Here is a 27600-nt window from a genome sequence, read left to right on the forward strand (position 1 = left end):
CATGAAGCCATGTTACCGTGTGGCCCTCAAGTGAAAGGTGCACACTCATTGAAGCGCATTCACATTAGTTTTCAAATAATTTTATTGTTTTTTTTTAAATAAACAGGGTAGGGAAAGGAAGGTAGGAAGGGAGGGAAGGGAGTGGGGAATAAACAACCTTGTACAGGTACGGAAAAAATTTTTAAAAACTAGAGAACCCACAAACAGGCATAGAATAACATATATTGAATAACAACTAGAGTTGAGCGAAACGAGTCGAAAAAATTCAAAAGTCGCCGACTTTTGGCAAAGTCGGGTTTCATGAAACGAAACCCGACCCTAGGATGAGGTCGGCCACGAGGTCGGCGACTTACGCGCCAAAGTCACGTTTCAAAAGTTTGTTTTGCGCTCTTTTTCAGCCAATCAGGATCCACGGACACTGTGGGCAACGTGATGACATAGGCACGGGTCACCACCATCTTTCAGAAGGGCATGCAAGTGATTTGCTTGCTTTGGTGGGCGTCACAGGGGTTATAAAAGGGCGTGCACGCCGACCGCCATCTTACTTCTGCCGATCTTAGTATAGGGAGAGGTTGCTGCTGATTCTGTAGGGAGAGCGGTAGGCAGGGAAGAAGACAAAAAAACTGCTTCTGTTGCTAGCGATTTGGCCTGCACAACACACCAGTCACTGTGTGTGCAGTGCAAGGGGAGGCTATATAGTGGTGTATCAGTGGTGTTGGTTGTTGGGCTGCCTTCTAAGGCTTCCTGACATTCCTGCATTGCTGTTTACCCACTGCTCCGCAAACTGCTTTTTTAAAAGCAATCCCAATTTTTTTTTTTTGTCCTGCTGAGAAGACAAAAAAACTGCTTCTGCTGCTAGCAATTTGGCCTGCACAACACACCAGTCACTGTGTGTGCAGTGCAAGGGGAGGCTATATAGTGGTGTATCAGTGGTGTTGGTTGTTGGGCTGCCTTCTAAGGCTTCCTGACATTCCTGCATTGCTGTTTACCCACTGCTCCGCAAACTGCTTTTTTAAAAGCAATTCAATCTCCCTTATCCTCTAGTCACTTTTGTCACAGCTGTGCCATCGAACTGTCACATAGCGCTCAGATATTCATTGGGCCTCACACAATCCAAAAGTGTCCAGTGTCCAAAAGTGTGTGCAGAGATTCAAAATCTCCCTTATCCTCTAGTCACTTTTGTCACAGCTGTGCCATCGAGCCTGTCACATAGCGCTCAGATATTCATTGGGCCTCACACAATCCAAAAGTGTCCAGTGTCCAAAAGTGTGTGCAGAGATTCAAAATCTCCCTTATCCTCTAGTCACTTTGGTCACAGCTGTGCCATCGAGCCTGTCACATAGCGCTCAGATATCAGTGGGCCTCACACAATCCAAAAGTGTCCATCCAGTGTCCAAAAGTGTGTGCAGAGATTCAAAATCTCCCTTATCCTCTAGTCACTTTGGTCACAGCTGTGCCATCGAGCCTGTCACATAGCGCTCAGATATCAGTGGGCCTCACACAATCCAAAAGTGTCCATCCAGTGTCCAAAAGTGTGTGCAGAGATTCAAAATCTCCCTTATCCTCTAGTCACTTTGGTCACAGCTGTGCCATCGAGCCTGTCACATAGCGCTCAGATATCAGTGGGCCTCACACAATCCAAAAGTGTCCATCCAGTGTCCAAAAGTGTGTGCAGAGATTCAAAATCTCCCTTATCCTCTAGTCACTTTGGTCACAGCTGTGCCATCGAGCCTGTCACATAGCGCTCAGATATTCATTGGGCCTCACACAATCCAAAAGTGTCCAGTGTCCAAAAGTGTGTGCAGAGATTCAAAATCTCCCTTATCCTCTAGTCACTTTGGTCACAGCTGTGCCATCGAGCCTGTCACATAGCGCTCAGATATCAGTGGGCCTCACACAATCCAAAAGTGTCCATCCAGTGTCCAAAAGTGTGTGCAGAGATTCAAAATCTCCCTTATCCTCTAGTCACTTTGGTCACAGCTGTGCCATCGAGCCTGTCACATAGCGCTCAGATATTCATTGGGCCTCACACAATCCAAAAGTGTCCAGTGTCCAAAAGTGTGTGCAGACATTCAAAATCTCCCTTATCCTCTAGTCACTTTGATCATAGCTGTGCCATCGAGCCTTTCACATAGCGCTCAGATATCAGTGGGCCTCACACAATCCAAAAGTGTCCATCCAGTGTCCAAAAGTGTGTGCAGAGATTCAATATCTCCCTTATCCTCTAGTCACTTTGGTCACAGCTGTGCCATCGAGCCTGTCACATAGCGCTCAGATATTCATTGGGCCTCACACAATCCAAAAGTGTCCAGTGTCCAAAAGTGTGTGCAGAGATTCAAAATCTCCCTTATCCTCTAGTCACTTTGGTCACAGCTGTGCCATCGAGCCTGTCACATAGCGCTCAGATATCAGTGGGCCTCACACAATCCAAAAGTGTCCATCCAGTGTCCAAAAGTGTGTGCAGAGATTCAATATCTCCCTTATCCTCTAGTCACTTTGGTCACAGCTGTGCCATCGAGCCTGTCACATAGCGCTCAGATATTCATTGGGCCTCACACAATCCAAAAGTGTCCAGTGTCCAAAAGTGTGTGCAGAGATTCAAAATCTCCCTTATCCTCTAGTCACTTTGGTCACAGCTGTGCCATCGAGCCTGTCACATAGCGCTCAGATATCAGTGGGCCTCACACAATCCAAAAGTGTCCATCCAGTGTCCAAAAGTGTGTGCAGAGATTCAAAATCTCCCTTATCCTCTAGTCACTTTTGTCACAGCTGTGCCATCGAGCCTGTCACATAGCGCTCAGATATTCATTGGGCCTCACACAATCCAAAAGTGTCCAGTGTCCAAAAGTGTGTGCAGACATTCAAAATCTCCCTTATCCTCTAGTCACTTTGGTCACAGCTGTGCCATCGAGCCTGTCACATAGCGCTCAGATATCAGTGGGCCTCACACAATCCAAAAGTGTCCATCCAGTGTCCAAAAGTGTGTGCAGAGATTCAAAATCTCCTTTATCCTCTAGTCACTTTGGTCACAGCTGTGCCATCGAGCCTGTCACATAGCGCTCAGATAGCAGTGGGCCTCACACAATCCAAAAGTGTCCATCCAGTGTCCAAAAGTGTGTGCAGAGATTCAATATCTCCCTTATCCTCTAGTCACTTTGGTCACAGCTGTGCCATCGAGCCTGTCACATAGCGCTCAGATATCAGTGGGCCTCACACAATCCAAAAGTGTCCATCCAGTGTCCAAAAGTGTGTGCAGAGATTCAAAATCTCCCTTATCCTCTAGTCACTTTTGTCACAGCTGTGCCATCGAGCCTGTCACATAGGGCTCAGATATTCATTGGGCCTCACACAATCCAAAAGTGTCCAGTGTCCAAAAGTGTGTGCAGAGATTCAAAATCTCCCTTATCCTCTAGTCACTTTTGTCACAGCTGTGCCATCGAGCCTGTCACATAGCGCTCAGATATCAGTGGGCCTCACACAATCCAAAAGTGTCCATCCAGTGTCCAAAAGTGTGTGCAGAGATTCAAAATCTCCCTTATCCTCTAGTCACTTTGGTCACAGCTGTGCCATCGAGCCTGTCACATAGCGCTGAGATATCAGTGGGCCTCACACAATCCAAAAGTGTCCAGTGTCCACATGTGTCTGCAGAAATTCAAAATCTCCCCTGTCCTATAGACACCTTGTACCTTGTTTTACATTACTATATAGTTTGTTGGATTTTGTCTACATTTCTACCAAAAATGAGGAAGGCTGGTGGAAGAGGCCGTGGAATTGGGCGGGGGTTGGCAGCTGGTAATGATGGTGTTGGTGGTGGATCTGATGGTAATGGCAAGAGCAAAATAGGACCGAATGCAGGAGGTGCTGACCCTGCGTCATCGTCTGGCTACATAAGGCCTCGAACGCTTAGTCTTCTAGGAGTTGGCAAACCGCTTTTAAAGCCAGGGCATCAGGAAAAAGTTTTGTCTTACATTGCTGACTCAGCCTCCAGCTCTATCGCCTCCTCTTCTGAAGTTGTAAAAAGTAAAAGCACTGAGTCGTCATTGGAGGCTCATGTTCATGAACCACACCTTTCCTTGTGTCCTTCACCCCAACCAAGATTGAAGGATGACACAGGCCATACTACTGATTACTCCATGGAGCTGTTTTCACATACCATGCCTGGATTATCAAGTCAAATGGTGAATTACCCAGGCCAAGATGAATCTGACATGGAGTGCACTGATGCACAGCCGCTGATGGATGATTCTGCTGGTACATTCACTCAGAGCACTACATTGTCCTCGCAGTGTACATAGCCAGATTCTGACCCTGATGAGACTCAGGTGCCCCTTCTCGCACACTATACCACCATACACGGTGACACAGAGGAAGGTGCACATGACATAGAAGAGGAGGTGATGGATGACCCAGTTGTTGACCCAGATTGGCATCCATTGGGGGAAGAGGGTGCTGCTTCCAATAGCTCAGATGAGGAGCATCCACAGCAGACATCGACATCGCAACAGCTGTTATCTGGCAGGCCCGGAGCACTCCAAAGACAGGTTCCAAACATCAAAAGAGTTGCTGGACAGCTTGTCCAGAGGGTCAAAAGATCACAGCGTGCTAGGCCGCAAAATGTCTGCCAAAGTAGGAAGAGTGCAGTGTGGCACTTTTTTGAACAAAATCCTCATGATCAGGCCAAGGTTATCTGTAAGAAGTGCGCAAAGACCTTTAGCCAAGGGAAAAATCTGAAAAATTTGAATACCAGTTGCATGCTTAGACATTTAACCAGCATGCACTTGCAAGCGTGGACACAACACCAAACCTCAAGTGCCACATGTGCAACTGATCACAACGAAGGTAGTCAGCAACGCTACATTGTTTCCCCCACTGTAAGCCCACCGGTTAGCTCAGCAGCAAATGTTGAGGTGTCGTTGCAAGACCACAGCAGTCAGGGAATCCCACTGTTATATCAACGAAAGACTGATTGTAGGCCATCAGAAAGAACACCAACTCCATCACCATGATCAACCCTCTCTCAGTCCGCCCTGTCCACCGCTACTTCCACCATATGCAGCTCTCAAGTCCAGCTCACCCTCCCAGACACTATAAGTAGGTCAAGAAAGTACTCAGTCTCTCATCCGCGTACACTGGGTTTGAACGCCCACATTGCCAAACTAATCTCGTTTGAGATGATGCCCTTTCGGTTGGTGGAAAGCACAGCTTTCCGCGAACTCATGGCCTATGCAGTACCACGCTATGACCTACCCAGTCGCCACTTCTTCTCTCGCAAAGCCATCCCAGCCCTCCACCATCATGTGAAAGACCGCATTGTCCATGCACTCAAGCAGTCAGTGAGCGGAAAGGTGCACCTCACAACTGATGCATGGTCCAGTCGGCATGGCCAGGGCCGTTACGTGTCCATCACTGCGCACTGGGTTAATGTGGTGGATGCAGGGTCCACAGGGGACAGCGGTGGTGGGACAGTGCTGCCTAGCCCACGGTATAGGAAACAGTTGGCTGTAGGCGTTCGACCCTCCTCCTCCTCCTCCTCCAGAAGCGAAAGCTCGTCCACAGAGCGCAGTCGTACGAGCACTCCATCTGCAGCTGCCACTGTTGCACACAATGTGTCCCCCTATCGAGCAGCTAGTGGAAAGCGTCAGCAGGCTGTGTTGCAGATGATGTGTTTGGGCGACAGACACACCGCCGAGGTGCTGGCCGAGTACTTGAAGCGACAAACTGAGTCATGGCTGGGCAGTGTACATCTTGAGGCAGGCAAGGTAGTTAGTGATAACGGCCGTAATTTTGTGGCAGCCATAGCCCTTTCAAAACTCAGCCACATACCTTGCTTGGCTCACACCTTGAACCTGGTGGTGCAGTGCTTCCTCAAAAATTATCCGTAGTTAACAGCCCTGCTCCAGAAGGTGCGAAGACTGTGCGCGCATATCCGCCGGTCGCCTGTACATTCCGTTCGTATGCAGAAGCTGCAGCGATTGCTCCACCTTCCCAACCACCGCCTCATTATCGACATTGCAACAAGGTGGAACTCCACCCTGCACATGGTGGAGCGGCTGTGCGAGCAGAGGCAGGCCATAATGCATTTGTGGGAGGATACACGGCCAGGCACTTTGAGAGCAGACATGGAGTTGACAGGTGTGCAGTGGTCGAAGCTGAAAGACCTTTGTAAAGTCCTTCAGTGTTTTGAGGAATGCACACGGCTGGTAAGCGCAGACGACGCCATCCTAAGCATGAGCATCCCACTTATGCGTCTGCTCATGCAAACTTTGACGCACCTTAAGGAGCAGGCGTCTGCAGCCAATGTTGATGAGGAGGAAGAGGAGGAGGGAATCCTTGATGACATTCAGCCATTGTCTGCTCAGGGACCTCTCCTGGACGACGTGGAGGAAGAAGAGGAGGAGGAGGAGGATGATGGGGATGATTACTTAGGGGAGGAGGATGCATCTCGTGGGGCAAGTGAAAATGTTGGCGTGGCAAGGTCTGGTACAGGGTTTGTGCGTGACTGGAGGGATGTGGATTTGCCAGAAAGTGCTCCTCCACCCAGCACTCGCAGTGCATCATTGACACCGGGAACATTGGCCCACATGTCCGATTATGCCTTGCGGATCCTAAAAAGGGACCCCCGCATTGGCAAAATGATGAACGATGACGACTACTGGTTGGCCAGCATCCTGGATCCACGCTATAAAGGCAAATTACAAAACATCATGCCACAGGAGAACCTTGACCTAATATTGGCTAATAAACAAGCAACTCTGGTAAATCGGTTGCTTGAGGCATTCTCAGCACACAGCAGCGGTGATGGTTCTCACACGAGCCGTACGGGCCGGGGGCAGCTTGGCAGCGGTGTTCGTGGTGCACACAGCAGAAGTGGCGTTGGAGACAGGGGTTTCATGACAATGTTACAATGTTGTGGACTGATTTTTCAAATACCGCTCACACAACTGGTAATACTGCATCGATGGAAAGTGACAGGAGACAGCAGTTGTCAACTATGGTTACAAACTACTTTTCCTCCCATATCGATGTTCTCCCACACAGGTCATTCCCCTTTGACTATTGGGCCGCTAAACTGGACACCTGGCCTGAATTGGCCCAATATGCCTTACAGGAGCTCGCTTGCCCAGCTGCAAGTGTGCTATCGGAAAGAGTCTTCAGTGCAGCTGGATCAATCCTGACAGAAAAAAGGACCCGTCTGTCAACCCAAAATGTGGATGATCTAACCTTCATTAAAATGAACCACGCATGGGTTTCCAAGGATTTTGTCCCACCTTCCCCTGATGACAAATAGGGTGACAGAAAAATGGCTTGCTTTGGTCCACCTCTTCCTGGTACTTCACCTATTTCGCCTTTTGCATCAGCTGAATGTCCAACATCAACATATGCCACTTTCTAAAACTCCCTAACTGTGCTGCCTCCCCCCCATGGCCGGGGTCACCACCTAGCGCACGACACCGTGCGAGTACCGTTGCCCTGGACAGGTGGGTAGGCCGACTCTTGGGCGCGGGCACTGGCACAGGGTCCCTCATAGTGCAATCAAGTGTCTCTGACGGTGGTGGTGCACACCTGCCGTCAGACACACCTCTGTACTATGAGGGGCCCAGTGCCAGTACCGACGCCCACGAGTGGGCCCCCCTTGCTTGGGCAGGGCCCCAGCATTTGCAATCTTTACCTCTCCCTGCTCCTCCACTGTGTAATCTGGGCCGTCAAATCCATACTGTGCCTGACACCGTCTGAGCCTGCCTCCTGATGTATAGACATATATTTTGAATGTGTACGCTATCCATACATGTTATCCGGGGATACGGTACCCTTTCTAACCTTTGTGCAATCACGTGCAATCCATACTGGGCCTAACACCGTCTGAGCCTGCCTCCTGAGACATATATTTTGAATGTGTACGCTATCCATACATGTTATCCGGGTATACGGTACCCTTTCTAACCTTTGTGCAATCACGTGCAATCCATACTGGGCCTAACACCGTCTGAGCCTACCTCCTGAGACATATATTTTGAATGTGTACGCTATCCATACATGTTATCTGGGGATACGGTACCCTTTCAAACCTTTGTGCAATCACGTGCAATCCATACTGGGCCTAACACCGTCTGAGCCTGCCTCCTGAGACATATATTTTGAATGTGTACGCTATCCATACATGTTATCTGGGGATACGGTACCCTTTCTAAGCTTTGTGCAATCACGTGCAATCCATACTGGGCCTAACACCGTCTGAGCCTGCCTCCTGAGACATATATTTTGAATTTGTACGCTATCCATACATGTTATCTGGGGATACGGTACCCTTTCTAACCTTTGTGCAATCACGTGCAATCCATACTGGGCCTAACACCGTCTGAGCCTGCCTCCTGAGACATATATTTTGAATGTGTACGCTATCCATACATGTTATCCTGGGATACGTTACCCTTTCTAACCTTTGTGCCATCACGTGCAATCCATACTGGGCCTAACACCGTCTGAGCCTGCCTCCTGAGACATATATTTTGAATGTGTACGCTATCCATACATGTTATCTGGGGATACGGTACCCTTTCTAACCTTTGTGCAATCACGTGCAATCCATACTGGGCCTAACACCGTCTGAGCCTGCCTCCTGAGACATATATTTTGAATGTGTACGCTATCCATACATGTTATCCGGGGATACGGTACCCTTTCTAACCTTTGTGCAATCACGTGCAATCCATACTGGGCCTAACACCGTCTGAGCCTGCCTCCTGAGGCATATATTTTGAATGTGTACGCTATCCATACATGTTATCTGGGGATACGGTACCCTTTCTAACCTTTGTGCAATCACGTGCAATCCATACTGGGCCTAACACTGTCTGAGAATGATAGATGGGGCCCACCATACACTGGAACATTCCAAAGGTGGACATCAGACACTGGAGCAGCATTTACAGGGCCCATTATACACTAGAGCATTAGAAATGGGGCCCATTATGTTTGGAGCATTATTTGGGCCCATAAGACAGTAGAGCTTCATCCATGGGGACCAACATATACTGTAGCATTATGTGGAGCTCATCATATGCTGTTTCAAACATTATATGGGACCAATGATTCTGTATGGAGAAATAGATGGGCCTCGTCATGAGATGTAAAAAGTGAGGTATTTTTCATTGTACTATACCGCTATTTCTCTGCCGTATCGGAGCATGATGAGTTGTGGTATGTGTTAAAGGGGCGCTCTTTCGCCCAGGGCACATGAAAACCTGGAGCCAGCCCTCCCCCCCCACAGTCTGTAGCCAAATAACCCCCATTTTTCAGTGCGTAACTTGTATTATGAAGTTAATTAAGGTTGACAAGCTTAAGTAAGAAGAATTGATGCTTTTGGCATTCAAATGGGCACTGTTGGTGTGTTTCCTGTCCTCCTCTCACTGCCGACTTTTATTCCCCATTGACTTACATTGGGTTTCGTGTTTCGGGACGACCCCGACTTTTCCCTATAATCGGACGATCTTGCTCGACCCGACTTTTGGAAAAGTCGGGTTTCACGAAACGAAACGCGACCCTAAAAAAACAAAAGTCGCTCAACTCTAATAACAACATAAAAGAAAAAAAAAATCGACAATCCTTATTATGGGGTAACATTCTGGGAAGGAGATACAGCATCCCAGTACTAATGCGCCCAGGTTTAAACTTAAAAATATAGTGCCTCTTGTTAAGTCTAGCTGATATGAAATTTGTTGTTCAAGGTCTTCCATTTTTTTGAGTATTTGTGAATGTGATTGTTGTTAATCGCAAATCTGCATTCTAAATCGCTGTGTTGGCCTATCTTGTCAAGTATGTCTGAAAACTTGGGAACCTCTGCTTTCTTCCACCATTGTGCTAACATGGTCTTGGTCACTAAGAGGATGTGTATGATAATGTGTCTTATCGAATCATCAAATTGTTCCATGTCTAAAGAAAGAAGTGCTCTTTCGGGTGTAATTATGAAGTCCTTAGCAATGAGGTTAATGTGCTGTGTGACTTGAAGCCAGAGGTTTTTGATTTTCGAACAACCCCAGAAAATATGGTAGAGGTTCCCTTGGTGTCCACAATCTCTCCAGCACAAGGAAGATAGCTCTGTGTTAAAATGCGATAACCTCGTCGGGGTACAGTACCATCTATTTAACAATTTGAAATAACTCTCATGAAGACCCATTGATATGTTGGAATTGTAAGTGTTTTTGATGGCATCGTTCCAGTTCTCGAGACGGATATCAGCACCAAAATCGGACTCCCATCTCTTCATGTATATGTTTTTGTGGCTCGTTAGGTCTTTGACAACAGATCTATACAAATTACGCAGACTCCAGAGGTTTTTATTTTTAAGGTTGCACAGTAGTGAAGATAGCATTTCATAATTCAAAGTCTTCCCTTTTATGAATTTCCAAATTCTGTCTTTCAACATGGTGTAAAAGACTAGCTCAGATGACGGTAAATTATATTTAACCCTGATCTCACCGAATTTCAGGAACTCCACTCCACTAAAAACATCCCCCACCCTTTTAATTCCAGATTTCCCCCAAACCTCCGGTATCGGGAGATCATCCATCAGTGCCAATGAAGATAGAGGCAACTTTAAGATTTGCTCTGCTTTTTTGATATTTTTAGTCGGCTTAATGAGATCCCTCCAGGCTGAGATTATCGGCCGGAATATAGGTTGAGATGAGTTCGCACTGGGCTTTTGCAGAAGGAAGTGAAAGAAAAGTTTTTGAATGGAACCTCTATCACTAGCATCTCTCTCCAAGCCATACCAATCTGGATGTGTCATGTTTTCAGTAAACCAGTGCCAGCTCTGTTTGATGAGCGAGGCCTGATAATAAGCGTATATGTTGGGCAGTCCTGCGCCCCCATGTTTTTTATTTTTGTACATCAAGTCTGCAGATATTCTTGCTTTTTTACCTTTCCAAATAAATAGTCGGATGAGCTCTTGAGCTCTATCAATGGTTTGGCGCGGAAAGCTAACTGGTAAAGTCCTAAATATGTATAAAATTTTGGGAAGGATAAAAGTTTTGACTGCCAGAATCTTCCCAAAGATGGAAGTCTCTAGCTGAGCCAAAAAGGATAGATCATCTGTAATAGTCTTTATAATGCTGTCTAAATTGGCCCTAACTGTGGCTTGGATTGATCCAGCTATTCTAATCCCTAGATAGACAATCTCTTTCTCCTCCCAAATGAACTGGGTTTGGACCTTTATTTCGCTAATTTCAGATTGTTTCATGTTTAGAGTTATAAATTTTGATTTGTTTGGGTTTATCTTAAAATAAGATGCTCTAGAGAATTTTTCTAGTTCAACTGAAAGGGCTTTAATGGAGTTTGCAGGATCCAGTAGCGTGAGGAATAGATCATCTGCGAATAATCCAATTTTAAAATTTCGTGATGGCAGTTCAAAGCCTTTAATATCATTGTTTATTCTTATTTTTTCGGCTAGGGGCTCTATGGCAAGCACAAATAGAAGGGGGGACAGGGGGCACCCCTGTCTCGTGCCATTGGTAATGTCGAACGGGTCGGAGAGGAAATTGTTTGCATAAATCCTGGCACTCGGACCCGAGTACAAGGCGAAGACTGTTGTTAGAAACTTCTCATCAAAGCCAAATCTAGCGAGAGTTGCTTTTAAGTAAAGCCAGTTTAGCCTATCAAACGCCTTCTCGACGTCCAGTGCCAGAAAAGCAGTATGGGTTCTCAGGTTGGTCGCTAAATTTATCAGATTCAACACCCTTCTAGTTCCGTCTGAGGCCTGGCGGCCCTCTGTAAAGCCTATTTGATCATCCACCAACAGACGTGGAAGGATGTTTTTTAATCGGTTTGCAATGATCTTTGAGTAGATTTTAATATCGCTATTTATGAGCGATATTGGCCTATAGCTCTGTATCCTCTCGGGGTCCCCCCCCCTCCTTTGGAATCATGATAATTGTTGCCTCTAACATCTCCTTTGGGAAGGAACACCGAGAGGACGCCAGATCAAAGATGGAAGCCAACTGTGGAGCCAGAACTTTTGAAAAGGATTTATAGTAGTCTCCAGAGAAGCCATCCGGCCCTGGTGATTTTTGGGACTGCAGTTTCTTGATAACATCAGCAATTTCTCTCTCTGTAAAGGGGCTATTGACATAACTCAAGTCCAGCTCATAGACTCTTGGTAGATCAATAGTCTGTAGAAAAGAATCTACAAAATTCGAGTTAACCACCGGTGTTTGGGGGTCATCTTTCAGGTTATAGAGATTTTTAAAGAATTCTGCAAACGAGTTGACAATGTCCCTAGGATGAGTTTTGGGGTCACCCGAGGGAGATACTATCTTATTTATTCTCCTTTTAATTCTTTCTCTTTTTAATTTCCTCATCATAAACCTGGTAGGCTTGTTAAGAGACGCATATGATTTGTACCTAGATGCTTTGATGACTGCATCATATACCTGGTAGATTTCAGATCTCAAACTCTGTCAAAGTCTCAAAATCTCAGCCTGGACGGTCTGGGAAGGAACTTTTAAGTTTGTTTGTTTTTTCTCTAGATCATTAATTTGGGCCTGTAGGTTTGAAATATTTTCCCTATTTCTCTTCTTATGTTTAGAAAGAATTTGCATAAGACACCCCCTCAGGACCGCTTTATGGGCGTTCCAGACCGTGAACTGATCTACTTCACCAGGTACGTTTTCCTTGAAGTAGTTTAAGAGAGCGTTTTCTTTCTCTTGTTTGTAATCTGGTATATATAGCAAAGCTGAGTTAAGCTTCCAGCGGAATGGTTTGTCAGGGGGAGGACCCACAAGGAAGTCAATGAGAACCGGGGTATGATCCGAGATGGACTTCTGCATGAAGCGAATGTCCTTAATTTTGGACAGAGTGAATATGTTAGTAAGTAGAAGATCTATCCTGGATGCTGCCTTATGTACATCTGAAAAGTGGGAATACTCACGTGACGATGTATTCAAGCAGCGGAAAGCATCATAAAGCTCATTTTGAATTAACCAGTCTTTTAAAGCTGGGACCTTGTGGCGAACTAAAGAGGATGAATCAATGCTGCTATCTGGGACAATATTAAAGTCGCCCAATAAGATGAGTTCGCCTGTTTTAACTTTGTCAATTTTTTTGATAAGCTTGTTCAAGAAGCGAATGTGTCCCTTGTTGGGTGCGTATACATTCACTATTGTGCATGGCCTTTCATGGAGTAAACATATGAGTATATGAAACCTGCCCAAGGAGTCTGGTATCTCTTTGATGAGCTGAAAAGGAACGGTGCCACCTACCAATGTGATGACCCCAGCCTTTTTCTTTGTGAAAAGTGACTTGTACATGTGTGGGAAGTTCTTGTGCTGGAAGACCGGGTGTCGATCGGAAGCCAGTTTAACCACCTGAAGGCATACCAATTCTGCCCGGGTTTGGTTGATCTCCTTCCATACCGCATACCTCTTATTCGGACTGTTGAGCCCCCTAACATTGTACAATAAAATTTTCATCGCTAGAATGCAATATCAAAACAGGAAAGGGAAACAAATAGAACAATGAAATACAGAAAAAAAAAAAAAAATTACGAACTTGAGAGTTCTCCTGGAGGACTCCAAACTGGTTGGTGTCTCACCTTTGATCGGGGGAAAAACGAGAAAAAAATTAAGTGGCAAGTTCCCACAGTGACAACGATAAACTGTAATTAATATTCATGTTCAGGAAAAGGAAATAATAGTGACCCCCTAATAAATTCAAACATAAGACAAAGGTCAATCCTAATCCCTATCTCTAAAGGATGGCTCATCCATCAGGAATTTAAGAAACCTCTGACCCTCGTGAGGAGTATAGATGGGGTAGTGTTTATCTTTATACCAGACTAAAAGCTTGGTAGGGAAACCCCATCTATATGACACTCTAAGTTCCCTAAGTTTAGAGGTCAGATCTCTGAAGGAGCTTCTTGTGTCCATAGTCTCTTTGGAAAAGTCTTGGAAAATCTTAAGATCCTTATAAGGCTCAGGGGGTGAACCTCTCTCTCGCAAAGATTTTAAAACCTTCTCCTTGGTTTCAAAGAAATGGACCCTGAGGATAGTGTCCCTGGGCTTTTCCTGTGGGACCCCTTTGGGACGTGGGAGGTGGTGTATACGATCGATATTGACTTCTAATTCTGTCAATTTTGGTGATAATTTTTTAAACAAATTTTTGGTGTAATCAGAGAGATCTGCCTGGGAGACCGACTCAGGGATACCTCGTATCTTTAAGTTATTTCTCCTGCTTTGGTCTTCCAGATCCGTCAATTTGTTTTTAAGGGAAATAACCTCCTTTTTGAGGAGTGAATTCTCCTTTGAGAGGTAAACTATTTCCCTCTCCGCCTGTACCATCTTTACCTCATATTTCTCAACCTTTTGGCTAAGATTTCAGCAAGTTTCCTGTAGGGCCTTGGCCTGAGTCTCAAACCCTATTTTTAGGGCATCACTGAAGGACTGGAAGAGATCCACCATGAATCCTTCAGTGGCTTGTTTGTTGGACCCCTTGTATTCCCCCAGGTTAATGGATGGAGGAGGAACCTCAAATGAAGGGAATGGACCTCCATTATCCCTCCTAGGCTTCTGCCTTTCAGGGCTTGTGTTTGGAGTATAGTCAGCTGAGACACTGTCGGAGTCCTCAGATGAGAGACTCCCAGTCTTTCCCTGATCGCCTGGTCCCTTCCTTTTGTTTGATTTGGAAGTGTCCATTTCCTCCGTAAGAGTCTCAATTGAAGGGGGGGGTTTAATGTTGCCTCCTAAATTTTTATTTTTTTGAGGCGTTTCAGGTTGTGTTTTAGATAGGGTTTTGGTCAATGAGCTATTAGTACCTGATCCCCCTTTTGCAACTTTGACAGATGCAGGGTTCTGAGATTTTTTTAGATAAGGCATTTTTGGCTCGTCTCCTTTCAGGGGTGACCTAGGTTTTATTGGGCTTAACAAATTAGAGATATCGTTGTATGATTTAGAGTGTGCCCCAAAGTTGTGCCTCGTGACCCTGTGTGGGCTATTGGAAGCTCTGCCCCTACCTGACTGCATCTTGGTTTGCCACAAACCCTTCCCAGACATCAGATCGATGACCCCTTTAAATTATTCAAACAAGTTAAGAAAAATCGTCAAAAAGCAAGTTTCCCAAAGGAGTTAACTGAGAGAACCTTAGTAAGAGCGAGTAAAGTCACACAATTCTGCAGTATCAATATCAGCAGCCCACTGTATCTCTGATCCTCAGTTGAAATAAAGGTAATCTTCTGTTATAATTCACTGGTCAGATGGATACCAGGCACCGGGACCACCAGCCATGAACTGCAGACTCTGTTATATTGTATGCCTGCACCGCTCATATGCTGAAAGCAGCCAGTGAACAATCCCTAGCGACGCTATATGGGGATAAAGAGTGGCACATTCACATTAGTAAATCTGTCCCGATGTTTGTATGTTCTGCAATTTAGAAAGCATTTACCTTCTGGCAACTGATCAGATTGTACAGGCAATATATACCCCGTGAAATCGCAGCACAATGATATATCACTGTCCATGTAGCACATAGCTTGTCGGACATCACTTGTAGGTATTTCTCATGCAGTGAAAACACCTACTGTGATTATAATGGTTATTCCAACATCTGAAACATCCTAATATGGTTTTCTGCACCAAGGACATATGCCCAGATCCCAGACACAAGGTACTGTTACTATTACAGCCGTGCATTCATAAGATCATGTCTGCATTGTGACGCCGCAGTGAGACTCAATTACAAGAGTAGCCAGCAGGGGGAGGTCTATGTAAAGAAGCAGGCATAGGAAATACTAGCAGCTGCAGGAAATCTGTGTAATCAGCAGAATATTTTGGCGACAAATATTGTCTCTTCAATATGTAGTCTGATCTTTTTCAGCTGATCTGGCTTGTCTGACTTCCAGTGATCAGATGTTATTGCTGGAGAAGTGTTGTCTAATAATTATAGCATTACTCGACAGCCATTAAAATAAGAGGCTGTATATGCAATGCATGGGCGATTGAGGTCCTCAAAAGACAGGAGCCACTTTTAGAAAGCATTTCAACATCATAGCGGAGAAGTTCCTAACTTTTACCTCCCTCTATGATGTCCATATGCCTCATATTGACAGGATGTACATTTATGACACACACTCTTTAAGTACAAGGTGGGCCATTTGTATGGATACACCTAAATAAAATGGGAATGGTTGATGACCCAGATCGGCACGCTGAATTTGCAGAATGGGCAAAACAAAAATTGGAACAGGGGTCTCAGTTAACACAGAACATTATGTTCAGTGATGAGGCAAACTTTTTTGGGTGGGCCATTTATATGGACACACCTAAATAAAATGGGAATGGTGACAGTTTTCTTGCATAGGGTGTCTTGTATTGAAATCTGCTGCAATCACCCAGGTATTGCATTCACCAGACATCAACACAATTTCTATCTGCTCCTCATGTGTTAACCTATGCGACATGTCAATGGCTGTAAACAAAGAGAAACTTTTAAATAACTAATGAAAGACTAAAGTTACGTTAAAACCAAATACACCATTGCTTTCTTGTGAAATTCTCAATAAGTTTGATGTGTCACATGATCCTCTTCCCATTGAAAAAATAAAGTTGGATCCAAAATCTCCGACTTCAAAATGGCCACCATGGTCACCACCTATCTTGAAAAGTTCCCCCATCCCATATACTAATGTGCCACAAACAGGAAGTTGATATCACCAACCATTCCCATTTTATTTAGGTGTATCCATATAAATAGCCCACCGTGTAGATGTCTAATTTCCTGCTGATTTTAGTGAAAACAGTAGTGCTGTACTGAAGAAATGTGGAACAGTTATGGAGTCTTGTAGCTGTAGCAACCACTGGCATGTAAATGTTTTGGCATGCCTGGTCAAAATTAATGTTAAGCACGTTGAAGTTTAAATGATCTCTAAAAGGACTAAATTTAAAGACGACACATTTCCTTTGTATTTTATGCAAAAAAACATATATATTGTATTTTTTTTATTTTAAAAATTACAAAAAAGAAAGTGGGCTGATGCAAAAGTTTGTGTACCCTTTAAGATGTGTGCGCGCAGATAACTTTGACCAAAGCTTTAGACTTTAATTAGCCTATGATTGGGTTATGGCTTGTTCATTATCATCGTTAGGAACAGAAAGGTGATGCAAATTTCCCAACTTTATAAAAGCACAGTCTCTAATCTTGTGCCAAAAAACAGCAGTTGAGTTTTTCTAAGCGGCTGCCTATTACTCTGAAAATGAAAATGGCGGAGGCCCACAAAGCAGGAGGAGGCTATTAGAAGATAGCAAACCATTTTCAAGTTCCTCTTTCCTCAGTTCGAAGTGTAAAAGAAAAAATGGCAGATCGCAGGAACAGTGGAGGTCAAGATAAGGTCTGGAAGACCAAGCAAAATTTCAGTGGGAGCTGCTCATAGGATTGTTAGAGAGCCAAATCAGAAGCCCTGCTTGCCTGCAAAAGACCTCTAGAAAGATTTAGCAGACTCTGCAGTTGAAATCGTACATTGTTCTACTCTTCAGAGACACCTGCATAAAACCTCTCCTGCATCCTCACCATAAAATTCAGCATCAGAAATATGGAAATGAACATCTAAACCAGCCTGATGCATTTTGGAAACAAAACCTGTGGATCAATGAGGTTAAAATAGAACTCTTTGGCCACAATGCTCAATGGTATGTGTGGAAAAAAGGGCACAGAATTTCAGGAAAAGACCATATTGCCAACCATTAAGCATGGGGTGGATCAATCATGCTTTGGGGTTGTATTGCAACCAATGGCACAGGGAACATTTCAGGGTAGAGGGAAAAATGGATTCAATGAAATTTCGACAAATTCTTGTTGCAAACACAACACCATCTGTAAAAAGTGAACCTGAAAAGAGGTTAGCTTCTACAGATGGATAATGATCCTAAACACATGTCAAAATCCACAATAGACTACCTCAAAAGCTGCAAGCTGAAGGTTTTACAATGTCCCTCACAGTCCTCTAATCTGAACATCATTGAAAATATGTGGCTAAAATAGCAGTGCATGCAAGACAACCCAGGAACCTCACAGAACTGGAAGAATTTTCAAGGGAGAATGGATCAAATTCCCTGAAACAAGAACTGAAAGACTTTCAGTTGACTACAAAGTGTGTTTAAAAGCTGTAATACTTGCAAAAAGGTGGTGCTACTAGGTATCTTACCATGCAGGGTGCCTAAACTTTTGTATCTGCCCATTTTCCTTTTTGTAATTTTTAAATTGTAAATAATGGCATTTTTTTTGTTTGCCTAAAATACAAAGCAAATATGTCATCTTCAACTTTAGCCCATTCAACTTGCTTAATTGTTCACAATTACAGTAGTTTTCACCAGGGGTGCCCAAACTTTTACATGCAGAGCACGGTTATGGGGACAATTTGGCTGGAAAGTATTTTGCACTTGTGTTGTGGCATATTTAAATCTCCACTAATATGCTACATACCTGCAGTCATATATATTATTGGCATGTTTCCTTTTTTGTTGCATATAAGTAAGAGTTGGCTTAACCCCTTTGACTAAATGAGACACTGTTCATATGTTCAGGTTTTAAATACACTAGATAGGGACTGTTTCAATACCGGTTACCTTGATGAGGTGGAGCAGCTTGGCATACATTTTTTTGCAAAAAAACGTATAGACTAAATACCCTGTATTTGTTATTACCTTTTATAAGCACTTGCTGACTACCATCATGTGTCTTACTGCAAGGTATTTCTGCACATTTGTCACTCTCTGCTTTTTGTTTGTGTTTCAGTTAGTGGGTGGTGTGAACATTGTCTAACAGACTTGTTCACATTTGTGCATGTCACATGTGTTTTTAATTCAGTTTTTTTCGTGCTTACGCATGATTTGAGAGACCCCACCCCTCTCTTGTGTGACATGCCCATAAGGAGCTGTCTTACACCACATGCCCATACTAGAAAGCGTCTGTCTTAATCCTGCTTATTTAGACACTGTTCATATGTTCAGGTTTTAAATACATTAGATAGGGACTGCTTCAATACGGGTTACCTTGACGAGGTGGAGCAGCTTGGCATACTTTTTTTGCAAAAAAAGTATCGACTAAATACCCTGTATTTGTTATTACCTTTCATCAGCACTTGCTGACTACTGTCATGTGTCTTACTGCAAGATATTTCTGCACATTTGTCACTCTGTGCTTTTTGTTTGTGTTTTTGTACTTCATATTAGTGGTAAAATTTCTTTGCTATAACATATATTTATGAAAAAAATGGAAATTTGGCATAAATGTTGAAAATTTAGCAATTTTCAAAATTTTAATTTTTGTACCCTTAAATCAGAGAGTCATGTCACACAAAATAATAAATAAATAACATTTCCCACATGTCGAATTTACATCAGCACAATTTTGGAAACATATTTTTTTGTTAGGACGTTATAAGGGTTAAAAGTTGACCAGCAATTTCTCATCTTTCCAACAAAATTTACAAAACCATTTTTTTAGAGACCACCTCACATTTGAAGTGAGTTTGGGGGTTAAATATAACAGAAAATACCAAAAAGTGATACCATTCTAAAAACTGCACCCCTCAAGGTGCGCAAAACCACATTCTAGAAGTTTATTAAGCCTTTAGGAAAAAAGGAACATTTTGCTTTTTTCACAAAAAATTACTTTGGAACCAATTTATTTTTATTTTCAGAAGGGTATCATAAGAAAATGGACCACAAAATTTGTTGTGCAATTTCTCCCGAGTATGCCAATACCCCATATAGGGGGAAAGCCACTGTTTGGGCACATGGCAGGTCATGGCTGGAGTCAATGGTAGCGCCTTGTCACTTTGGAGACCCCCTGATGTACCTAAACAGTGAAACCCAACAATTCTAACTCCAAACCTAACCCCAGCACACCCCTAACCCTAATCCCAACCCTAACCATAACCTTAACCACAACCCTAACTACAATGCACCCCGCACCCTAATCCCAACCCTAACCATAATCCTAACCACAAACCTAACCCTAACACACCCCTAGCCCTAATTCCAACCCTAACTGAAATCCCAACCATAACCACAGCCCTAACCCTAGCCCAACCCTAACTTTAGTCCAACCCTAACTTTAACCCAACCCTAACTTTAGCCCAACTCTTACCCTTACCACAACCCTAACCCTTGCCCAACCCTAACCCTAACTTTAGCCCATCTCTAACCCTAATGGACAAATGGAAATAAATACTTTTTTTATTTTATTACTTTGATCACTGTGATAGGGTCTATGAACACTGTGATAGGGTCTATTGCAACACTAGGGTCAGTAAAAACCGACCCAATTCATGTTCTCTGGGGTCTCGCGTCCCGATAGATGCTACTGCGCAAGCTCCTCTGCCGGCTCCTAGTTGTTGCAGCCAAAAAAAAATTACACTACATCAAAATGGTGCCAGAGGCCTGCATAATGAGATAGTAATAGGGTGAGACAGTATAGGTTCATACATAGGGATATTTATTATAGGATACATAATACCATATAATGTCTTACTTTTTCTCTATGCAATACTTATCTATAAACTTTATTTAATATATATTTAATATTATTATTTATTACACAGCACGCTTTCCTTATCTTATCATAGTATCATATTAATGAAATGTGATATTCTTGAATGGTATTTGTATTCTTGTCATTAATACTTTGGCTACCCTCTTATTATTTCTTCTCATCTTATTATCAATCGTTGCAGTGCATACATCATTATTGTATTATACATGAAATATGACTTCTTTTGCATTTTTCTACATTGTTTTATTAATAATTTGGCCATTGGTTTATTATTCCAATATCATATTACTCTTCATATATTATATACATTGTGCACATCCATTCCCCTCTTCCTTTTATTTTAATTTACTCCCACCCCCTTTTTTCAGTTTGCATCCATTTTTATTTTATAGCTTCTGTGCGCTATGTTTTTATTATGAATAATAAAGCAATATGAATTTTAACATGTTATTTTCTGCATAATTTTTGAATATAGATTTGTAGGTTTATATTCTGGTATATTTTAGGCTTACACATTTTTAAAATGCTTTGGTGTTTCCTTGTTATGTAGCTTTGTGTTTCAAATCACTGACAAACTGAAACAGGTTTAGCTCAAGAACATCACTATATTTCGCACCATCCATCTTCCCCTCAACTCGGACAAGTTTCCCTGTCCCAGCAACCGAAAAACATCACAACAGCATGATGTTGCCACCAACATGCTTCACTGTGGGGATGTGTTCTTGGATTAATGGCGCCAGACAATTACCCGTTGTCTCCCTGCAAAGAGCTTATTCTATTGTTATAATTAAATTACATTATTCTTAACCCTTGCTCTGCATTCCTTGCATTACTGCATCACGGTATCTGCTTACACTTGCACCAGAAATGTTTAGGGGCTTCAAAGCAAAGGGGGCAAAAACATATGAACATGTCAATTTTTAGTTACTTGATCCTATAAATCTAATTTATGCCTATATTTTTCTCACTTCACATCACCAACTTAGACTATTTAGTGCTGATGCATCACACACAAATCGGATTGCAACATTAATTAAGCACAGGTTGTAATATAACAAAATAGGTAAAAAGCCATGGTGTGTGAATACTTTGCAAGCCACTGCACATTTTTCCTTTCTACCCAGTTAATTCTTTTCTTTTCTCTGGTCAAGATGACTCATGCAGGGAAAAGACTTTCTGTTTGTACATACAGTTAACAAGGATTCATGTATTCTGTTTTTAATCATGTGATGTCATAGACCTAATGGAAAAGAGAAGAGTTAATTAGGTAGGACAGAATGAGCAATTGTAAGTGCAATGTCAGAAAGTGTAGGCACTCTTGAAATTGTTTCAGAAAATGAAGTATTTCTCTCAGAAAATTATTACAATAACACATTTTGTTACATACGTCTATTTCCTTTGGATGTATTGAACAGCAAAAACAGGAAAAAAAGGCAAATTGGAAGTAGTTTTACACACAACCCAAAAAATGGGCCGGGCAAAATTGTTGGCACCTCCACCTTAATATTTGGTTGCACACCATTTGGATTAAATAACTGCAATCAATTACTTTCTATATCGATCAGCAAGCTTCCAACACCTCTCAACTGGAATTTTGGACCACTCTTCTTTTGAAAATTGCTCCAGGTCTCTCATATTTGAAGGCTGCCTTCCCCCTACAGCAATTTTCAGGTCTCCACAGTTTTTCAGTGGGATTTAGATCTGGACTTATTGCTGGCAACTTCAGAACTCACCTTTGTTTCCATCCATTTCTGGGGGCTTCTCGAAGTATGTTTGGGGTCATTATCCTGCTGGAAGACCCATGATATAGGAAAAATCAAACCTTGACCCAACTGCTATGCCCTGCTATCGCCCCATATCACTGCTCCCGTTTGCTTCCAAACTCCTCGAACAGCATGTCCATGCTCAACTTTCTCTCACCTCTCATCTAACTCCCTCCTTGACATCCTGCAATCTGGCTTCCGCCCCCACCACTCCAATGAAACTGCCCTGACCAAAATTAATAATGACTTACTCACAGCCAAAGCTAACAGACAGTTCTCCATCCTCCTCTTTCTTGACCTGTCCTCTGCCTTTGACACAGTTGACCACTGCCTACTGCTACAGATTCTTTCTTCCCTTGGCATAAAAGACCTTGCCCTGTCCTGGATTTCCTCATACCTTTCTGACCGCACATTCAGTGCTTCCCACTCCTACACTACCTCCTCATCCCGCCCCCTCTCTGTTGGAGTCCCCCAAGGCTCTGTCCTGGGGCCCCTACTTTTTTCCATCTATACTCTAGGCCTAGGACAACTCATAAAGTCCCATGGCTTCCAGTACCACCTGAATGCAGATGACACTCAGATCTACCTCTCTGGCCCAGATGTCACCTCTCTGCTGTCTAGAATCCCAGAGTGTCTATCAGCCATATCCTCCTTTTTCACCTCTCACTTCCTAAAACTCAACGTAGACAAAACTGAACTCATTATCTTTCCTCCATCTCACGTATCTTCCCTACCCGATCTATCTATTATGGTAAACGGCATCACGCTCTCTCCCGCACCTGAAATCCACTGCCTCGGAGTAACTCTCGACTCTGTCCTGTCCTTCAAACCACACGTCCAAACTCTTGCCACCTCCTGTCGCCTCCAACTCAAAAATATTTCCTGAATCCGTCCCTTCCTCAGTCCTCAATCTACTAAAACTCTTGTACATGCCCTCATGATCTCCCGCCTTGACTACTGCAACACTCTCCTCTGTGGCCACCCTGCCAACTCTCTTGCACCACTCCAGTCTGTCCTCAATTCTGCTGCCCGACTAATCCACCACTCTGCTAGCTACTCCCCTGTCGCTCCCCTCTGCAAATCCCTCTATTGGCTCCCAATTACCCAACGAATCCAGTTCAAGCTACTAACACTGACCTACAAAGCCATCCATAACCTTTCCCCTCCCTATATCTCTGAACTAATCTCCCAATATCTTCCCTCACATAATCTTCGATCCTCCCAAGACCTACTTATTCGTTCCTCACACAACCGCCTCCAAGATTTCTCCCGAATATCCCCAATCCTCTGGAATACCATGCCTCAACATGTCCGATTATCCACCACCCTCGGATCCTTCAAACGGAACCAGAAAACCCATCTTTTCAGGAAAGCTTACAGCCAGCAATAGCCATTCTGCCACCTCACCACCGCCTGAGCTGCTGCACCCCCGACCTTCTGTCTCTTCCCCACTATCCCGTAGAATGTAAGTCCGCAAGGACAGGGTCCTCTCCCCTCTGTACCAGTCCGTCATTGTAAATTTGTTTACTGTTAACGATATCTATAACTTTGTATGTAACGATATCTATAACTTTGTATGTATCCCCCCTTCCCAAGTACAGCACCAAGGAATTAATGGCGCTATATAAATAAATAATAATAATAATAATAATAATAATAATAATAATATAGGGCACAAAAATAACTTACTGACACTGGGCACTACATTATGACCCAAAATCCTTTGGTAATCTTCAGATTTCATAATGCCTTGCACACAGATGCAGCAAAACAATCCCAAAACATCTTTGAACCTCCACAATATTTGATGGCAAATTTTTTTCTTTGTAGGCATCATTCCATTTTAGGTAAACAGTAGAATGATGTGCTTTAGCAAACAGCTCTATCTTGGTCTCATTTGTCGACAAGACACTTTGCCAGAAGGATTTTGGCTTACTCATGAAAATTTTGGCAAACTGCAGTGTAGCGGTTTTATGTCTGTGTTAGCAGTGGGGTCCTCTTTTGGCTCCTGCCGCAGTGTTTCATTTCATTAAAATGTCAACAGATAGTTTTGTGCTGAAAATGATGCACCCTGAGACTGCAGGACAGCTTGAATTTCTTTGAAACTTGATTGGGGCTGCTTATTCACCATCTGGACTATCCTACATCACAACCTTTTATAAATTTTTCTATACCATCCACAAGCAGGTAGAATAGCTGCAGTGCCATGTGTTGAAACCTTCTTGATTATGTTGCGCACCATGGACAAAGGAACATCAAGATCTGTGAAGATACCTTGTGGCCTTGAGATTGTTGATATTTTTCAACAATTTTGGCTCTCGAGTTCTCAGACACTTCTCGTCTCCTCTTTCTGTTCTCCTTGCTAAGTGTGGCAGACGCAGACACAATGCAAAGACTGAGTCATCTTCTCCCCTTTTTATCTGGTTTTAGGTGTTACACACTTGTTACTTGCCAGAGGTGAGATTTTTAATGAGCATCACATGCTTGAAACAAAGTTGTTTACCCACAATTTTGGAAAAACGCCAACAATTTTGTGCTGCCCATTTTGGGGGTTTTGTGTGAATTTATGTCCAATTTGCCTTTTTCTCTCTATTTTTTGTGTTATTCCAATACATACAAAGAAAATAAACATGTAAATAAAAAAAGTATACCATATTTTTCTGACTATACGATGCATTTTTTTCCAATGAGCGGGGGGGAGGGACTTTTGGAGTGCAGAGCAGTGAATATACGTTATCTTTTATAGTGGGAACACAGTTAGCCACAGTCACCGGCTCCTGTAGCTGCTGGGTGATCACATGTGCCTACTATTAAAGAGAATTAATATTCACTGTTCCCCACACCCATGAAAAATTCATTCTCTTTAATAGCGGGCACACATGACCACCCAGCCGCTGCAAGAAGCCATCGGCTGCGGCTAACAGTGTGCCTGCTATTAAACAGAATAAATATTCACTGCTCCCCATGTCCATACTCCTGGGCATTGGGAGCATTGAAGATTCTGGCAACTGACCTTAGCATGAGAGGGCACATGGCAGTGATGTCATGCACTGCTTACACACTGAAATCAGCTGCTGGCATCAGCACAGGATGCAGTGCTGTGAGAGAAAGGAAGAAAGGTGAGTAGAATTGTTTATTTTTTATGTGTGTACCATGATAGGGGGCAATGTATACCAGGATGGGGATGAAGGGGCCATGTATATCATAATGGGGATGAAGTGGCCATGTATACCAGAATGGGATGGTGGCCTTGTATACCAGGATGGTGAAGGGGCCATGTGTACCAGGATGGACATGGGAGGCCATATATACCTGGATTGGGGTCCCTATATACCTGGATTGGGGGCTGTATATACCAGGATGGTGATCATATATACCCAGATGGGGACATATATACAGTGGGGAAAAAATATTTAGTTAGCCACCAACTGTGCAAGTTCTCCCACTTAAAAAGATGAGAGAGGCCTGTAATTGACATCATAGGTAGACCACAACTATGAGGGTCAAAATGAGAAAACAAAATCAGAAAATCACCTTGTCTGATTTGGCAAGATTTATTTTGCAAATTGTGATGGAAAATAAGTATTTGGTCATTAAGTTCATCTCAATATTTTGTTATATACAGCCATTTGGGAATCTCAAAAAAGTTCATTTTTTTCTCTTTAATATACACTCTGCACCCCATCTTGACTGAAAAAAACAAAGTTCAAAATTTTTCCAAATGTATTAAAAAAGAAAAACTGAAATATCACATGGTCATAAGTATTCAGACCCTATGCTCAGTATTGAGTAGAAGCACCCTTTTAAGCTAGTACAGCTATGAGTCTTCTTGGGAATGATGCAAAAAGTTTTTCACACCTGGATTTGGGGATCCTCTGCCATTCTTGCATGCAGATCCTCTCCAGTTTTCATGATACGTGGCCCCATTCATTCTTTCATGTACATGGATCAGTCTTCCTGGTCCCTTTGCAGAGAAACAGCCCCAAAGCATGATGTTGCCACCCCCATGCTTCACAGTAAGTATGGTGTTCTTTGGATGCAACTCGGCATTCTGTCTCCTCCAAACATGATGAGTTTTGTTTCTACCAAACAGTTCTACTTTGATTTCATCAGACCATATGACATTCTCCCAATACTCTTCTGGATAATCTAAATGCTTTCTAGCAAACTTCAGACAGGACCGGACATGTACTGGCTTAAGCAGGGAGACACATCTGGCACTGCAGGATCTGAGTCCCTGGTGGTGTAGTGTGTTACTGATGGTAGCCTTTGTTACGGTGGTCCCAGCTCTATGCAGGTCATTTACTAGGTCCCTCTGTGTGGTTCTGGGATTTTTGCTCACCGTTCTTGTGATCATTTTGACCCCACAGGGTGAAATCTTGCATGGAGCCCCAGATCAAGGGAGATTATCAGTGGTCTTGTATGTCATCCATTTTCTTATTATTGCTCCGACAGTTGATTTCATCAGACCAAGCTGCTTGCCTATTGCAGATTCAGTCTTCCCAGCCTGATGCAGGGCTACAATTTTGTTTCTGGTCTCCTTCGACAGCTCTTTAGTCTTCACCATAGTAGAGTTTGGAGTGTGACTGTTTGAGGTTGTGGACAGATGTGTTTTATACTGATAACAAGTTCAAACAGGTGTCATTACTACAGGTAATGAGTGGAGGACAGAGGAGCCTCTTAAAGAAGAAGTTACAGGTCCGTGAGAGCCAGAAATCTTGCATGTTTTTAGGTGGCCAAATACTTATTTTCCTCCATAATTTGAAAAATAAATCTTGCCAAATTAGACAAGGTGATTTTCTGGATTTTTCTCCTTTTTACTCACATAGTTGTGACGTACCTGTGATGTCAATTACAGGCCTCATCTTTTTAAGTGGGAGAACTTGTACAAGTGGTGGCTGACTAAATCCTTTTTTTCCCTACTGTATACCAGGAAGGGGGATATTAGTACAGATTTTGAGGACATTACCCCTATAACAGTGTCAGCAGCAGATTTCCCCCTCCTTCATAACAGTGTGACGTCTGCCTGCGGTCTGGACTGCAGCCAGACAGCACCCCGAGAAACACTGAGACCCTTTACCCCTATACAGGGATCTGGATTTATAGCAGAGCCCAGGAGGCGCTGTCTGAATAGGAGCAATGACCAGAGCAGGACGGTCGCCAGAAAGGTGTTCCAATACAGGACACAGAGGCAATGATATCCGAGACTAAACCAGTCAGGCAGAAATGGTATAAAAACAGTAGACAGTAGCAGAGTCAGATTCCAGGCCGAAGCCAGAGTCATAAACCAGGAGGGCAG

At 43.4% G+C, this 27600-nt stretch overlaps 1 protein-coding gene across 1 annotated transcript in view; it reads right to left on the minus strand.

Annotated features, from left to right (window-relative positions):
- The window catches only part of CD109 (CD109 molecule), a 465421-nt gene that overhangs the window by 428139 nt on the left and 9682 nt on the right, over positions 1 to 27600 (minus strand). The window lies entirely within an intron of this gene.

This window comes from Dendrobates tinctorius, unplaced genomic scaffold, assembly GCF_039654945.1.
Source record: "Dendrobates tinctorius isolate UK_male_01 unplaced genomic scaffold, ASM3965494v1 ptg000024l, whole genome shotgun sequence".
Lineage (NCBI taxonomy): Eukaryota > Metazoa > Chordata > Amphibia > Anura > Dendrobatidae > Dendrobates > Dendrobates tinctorius.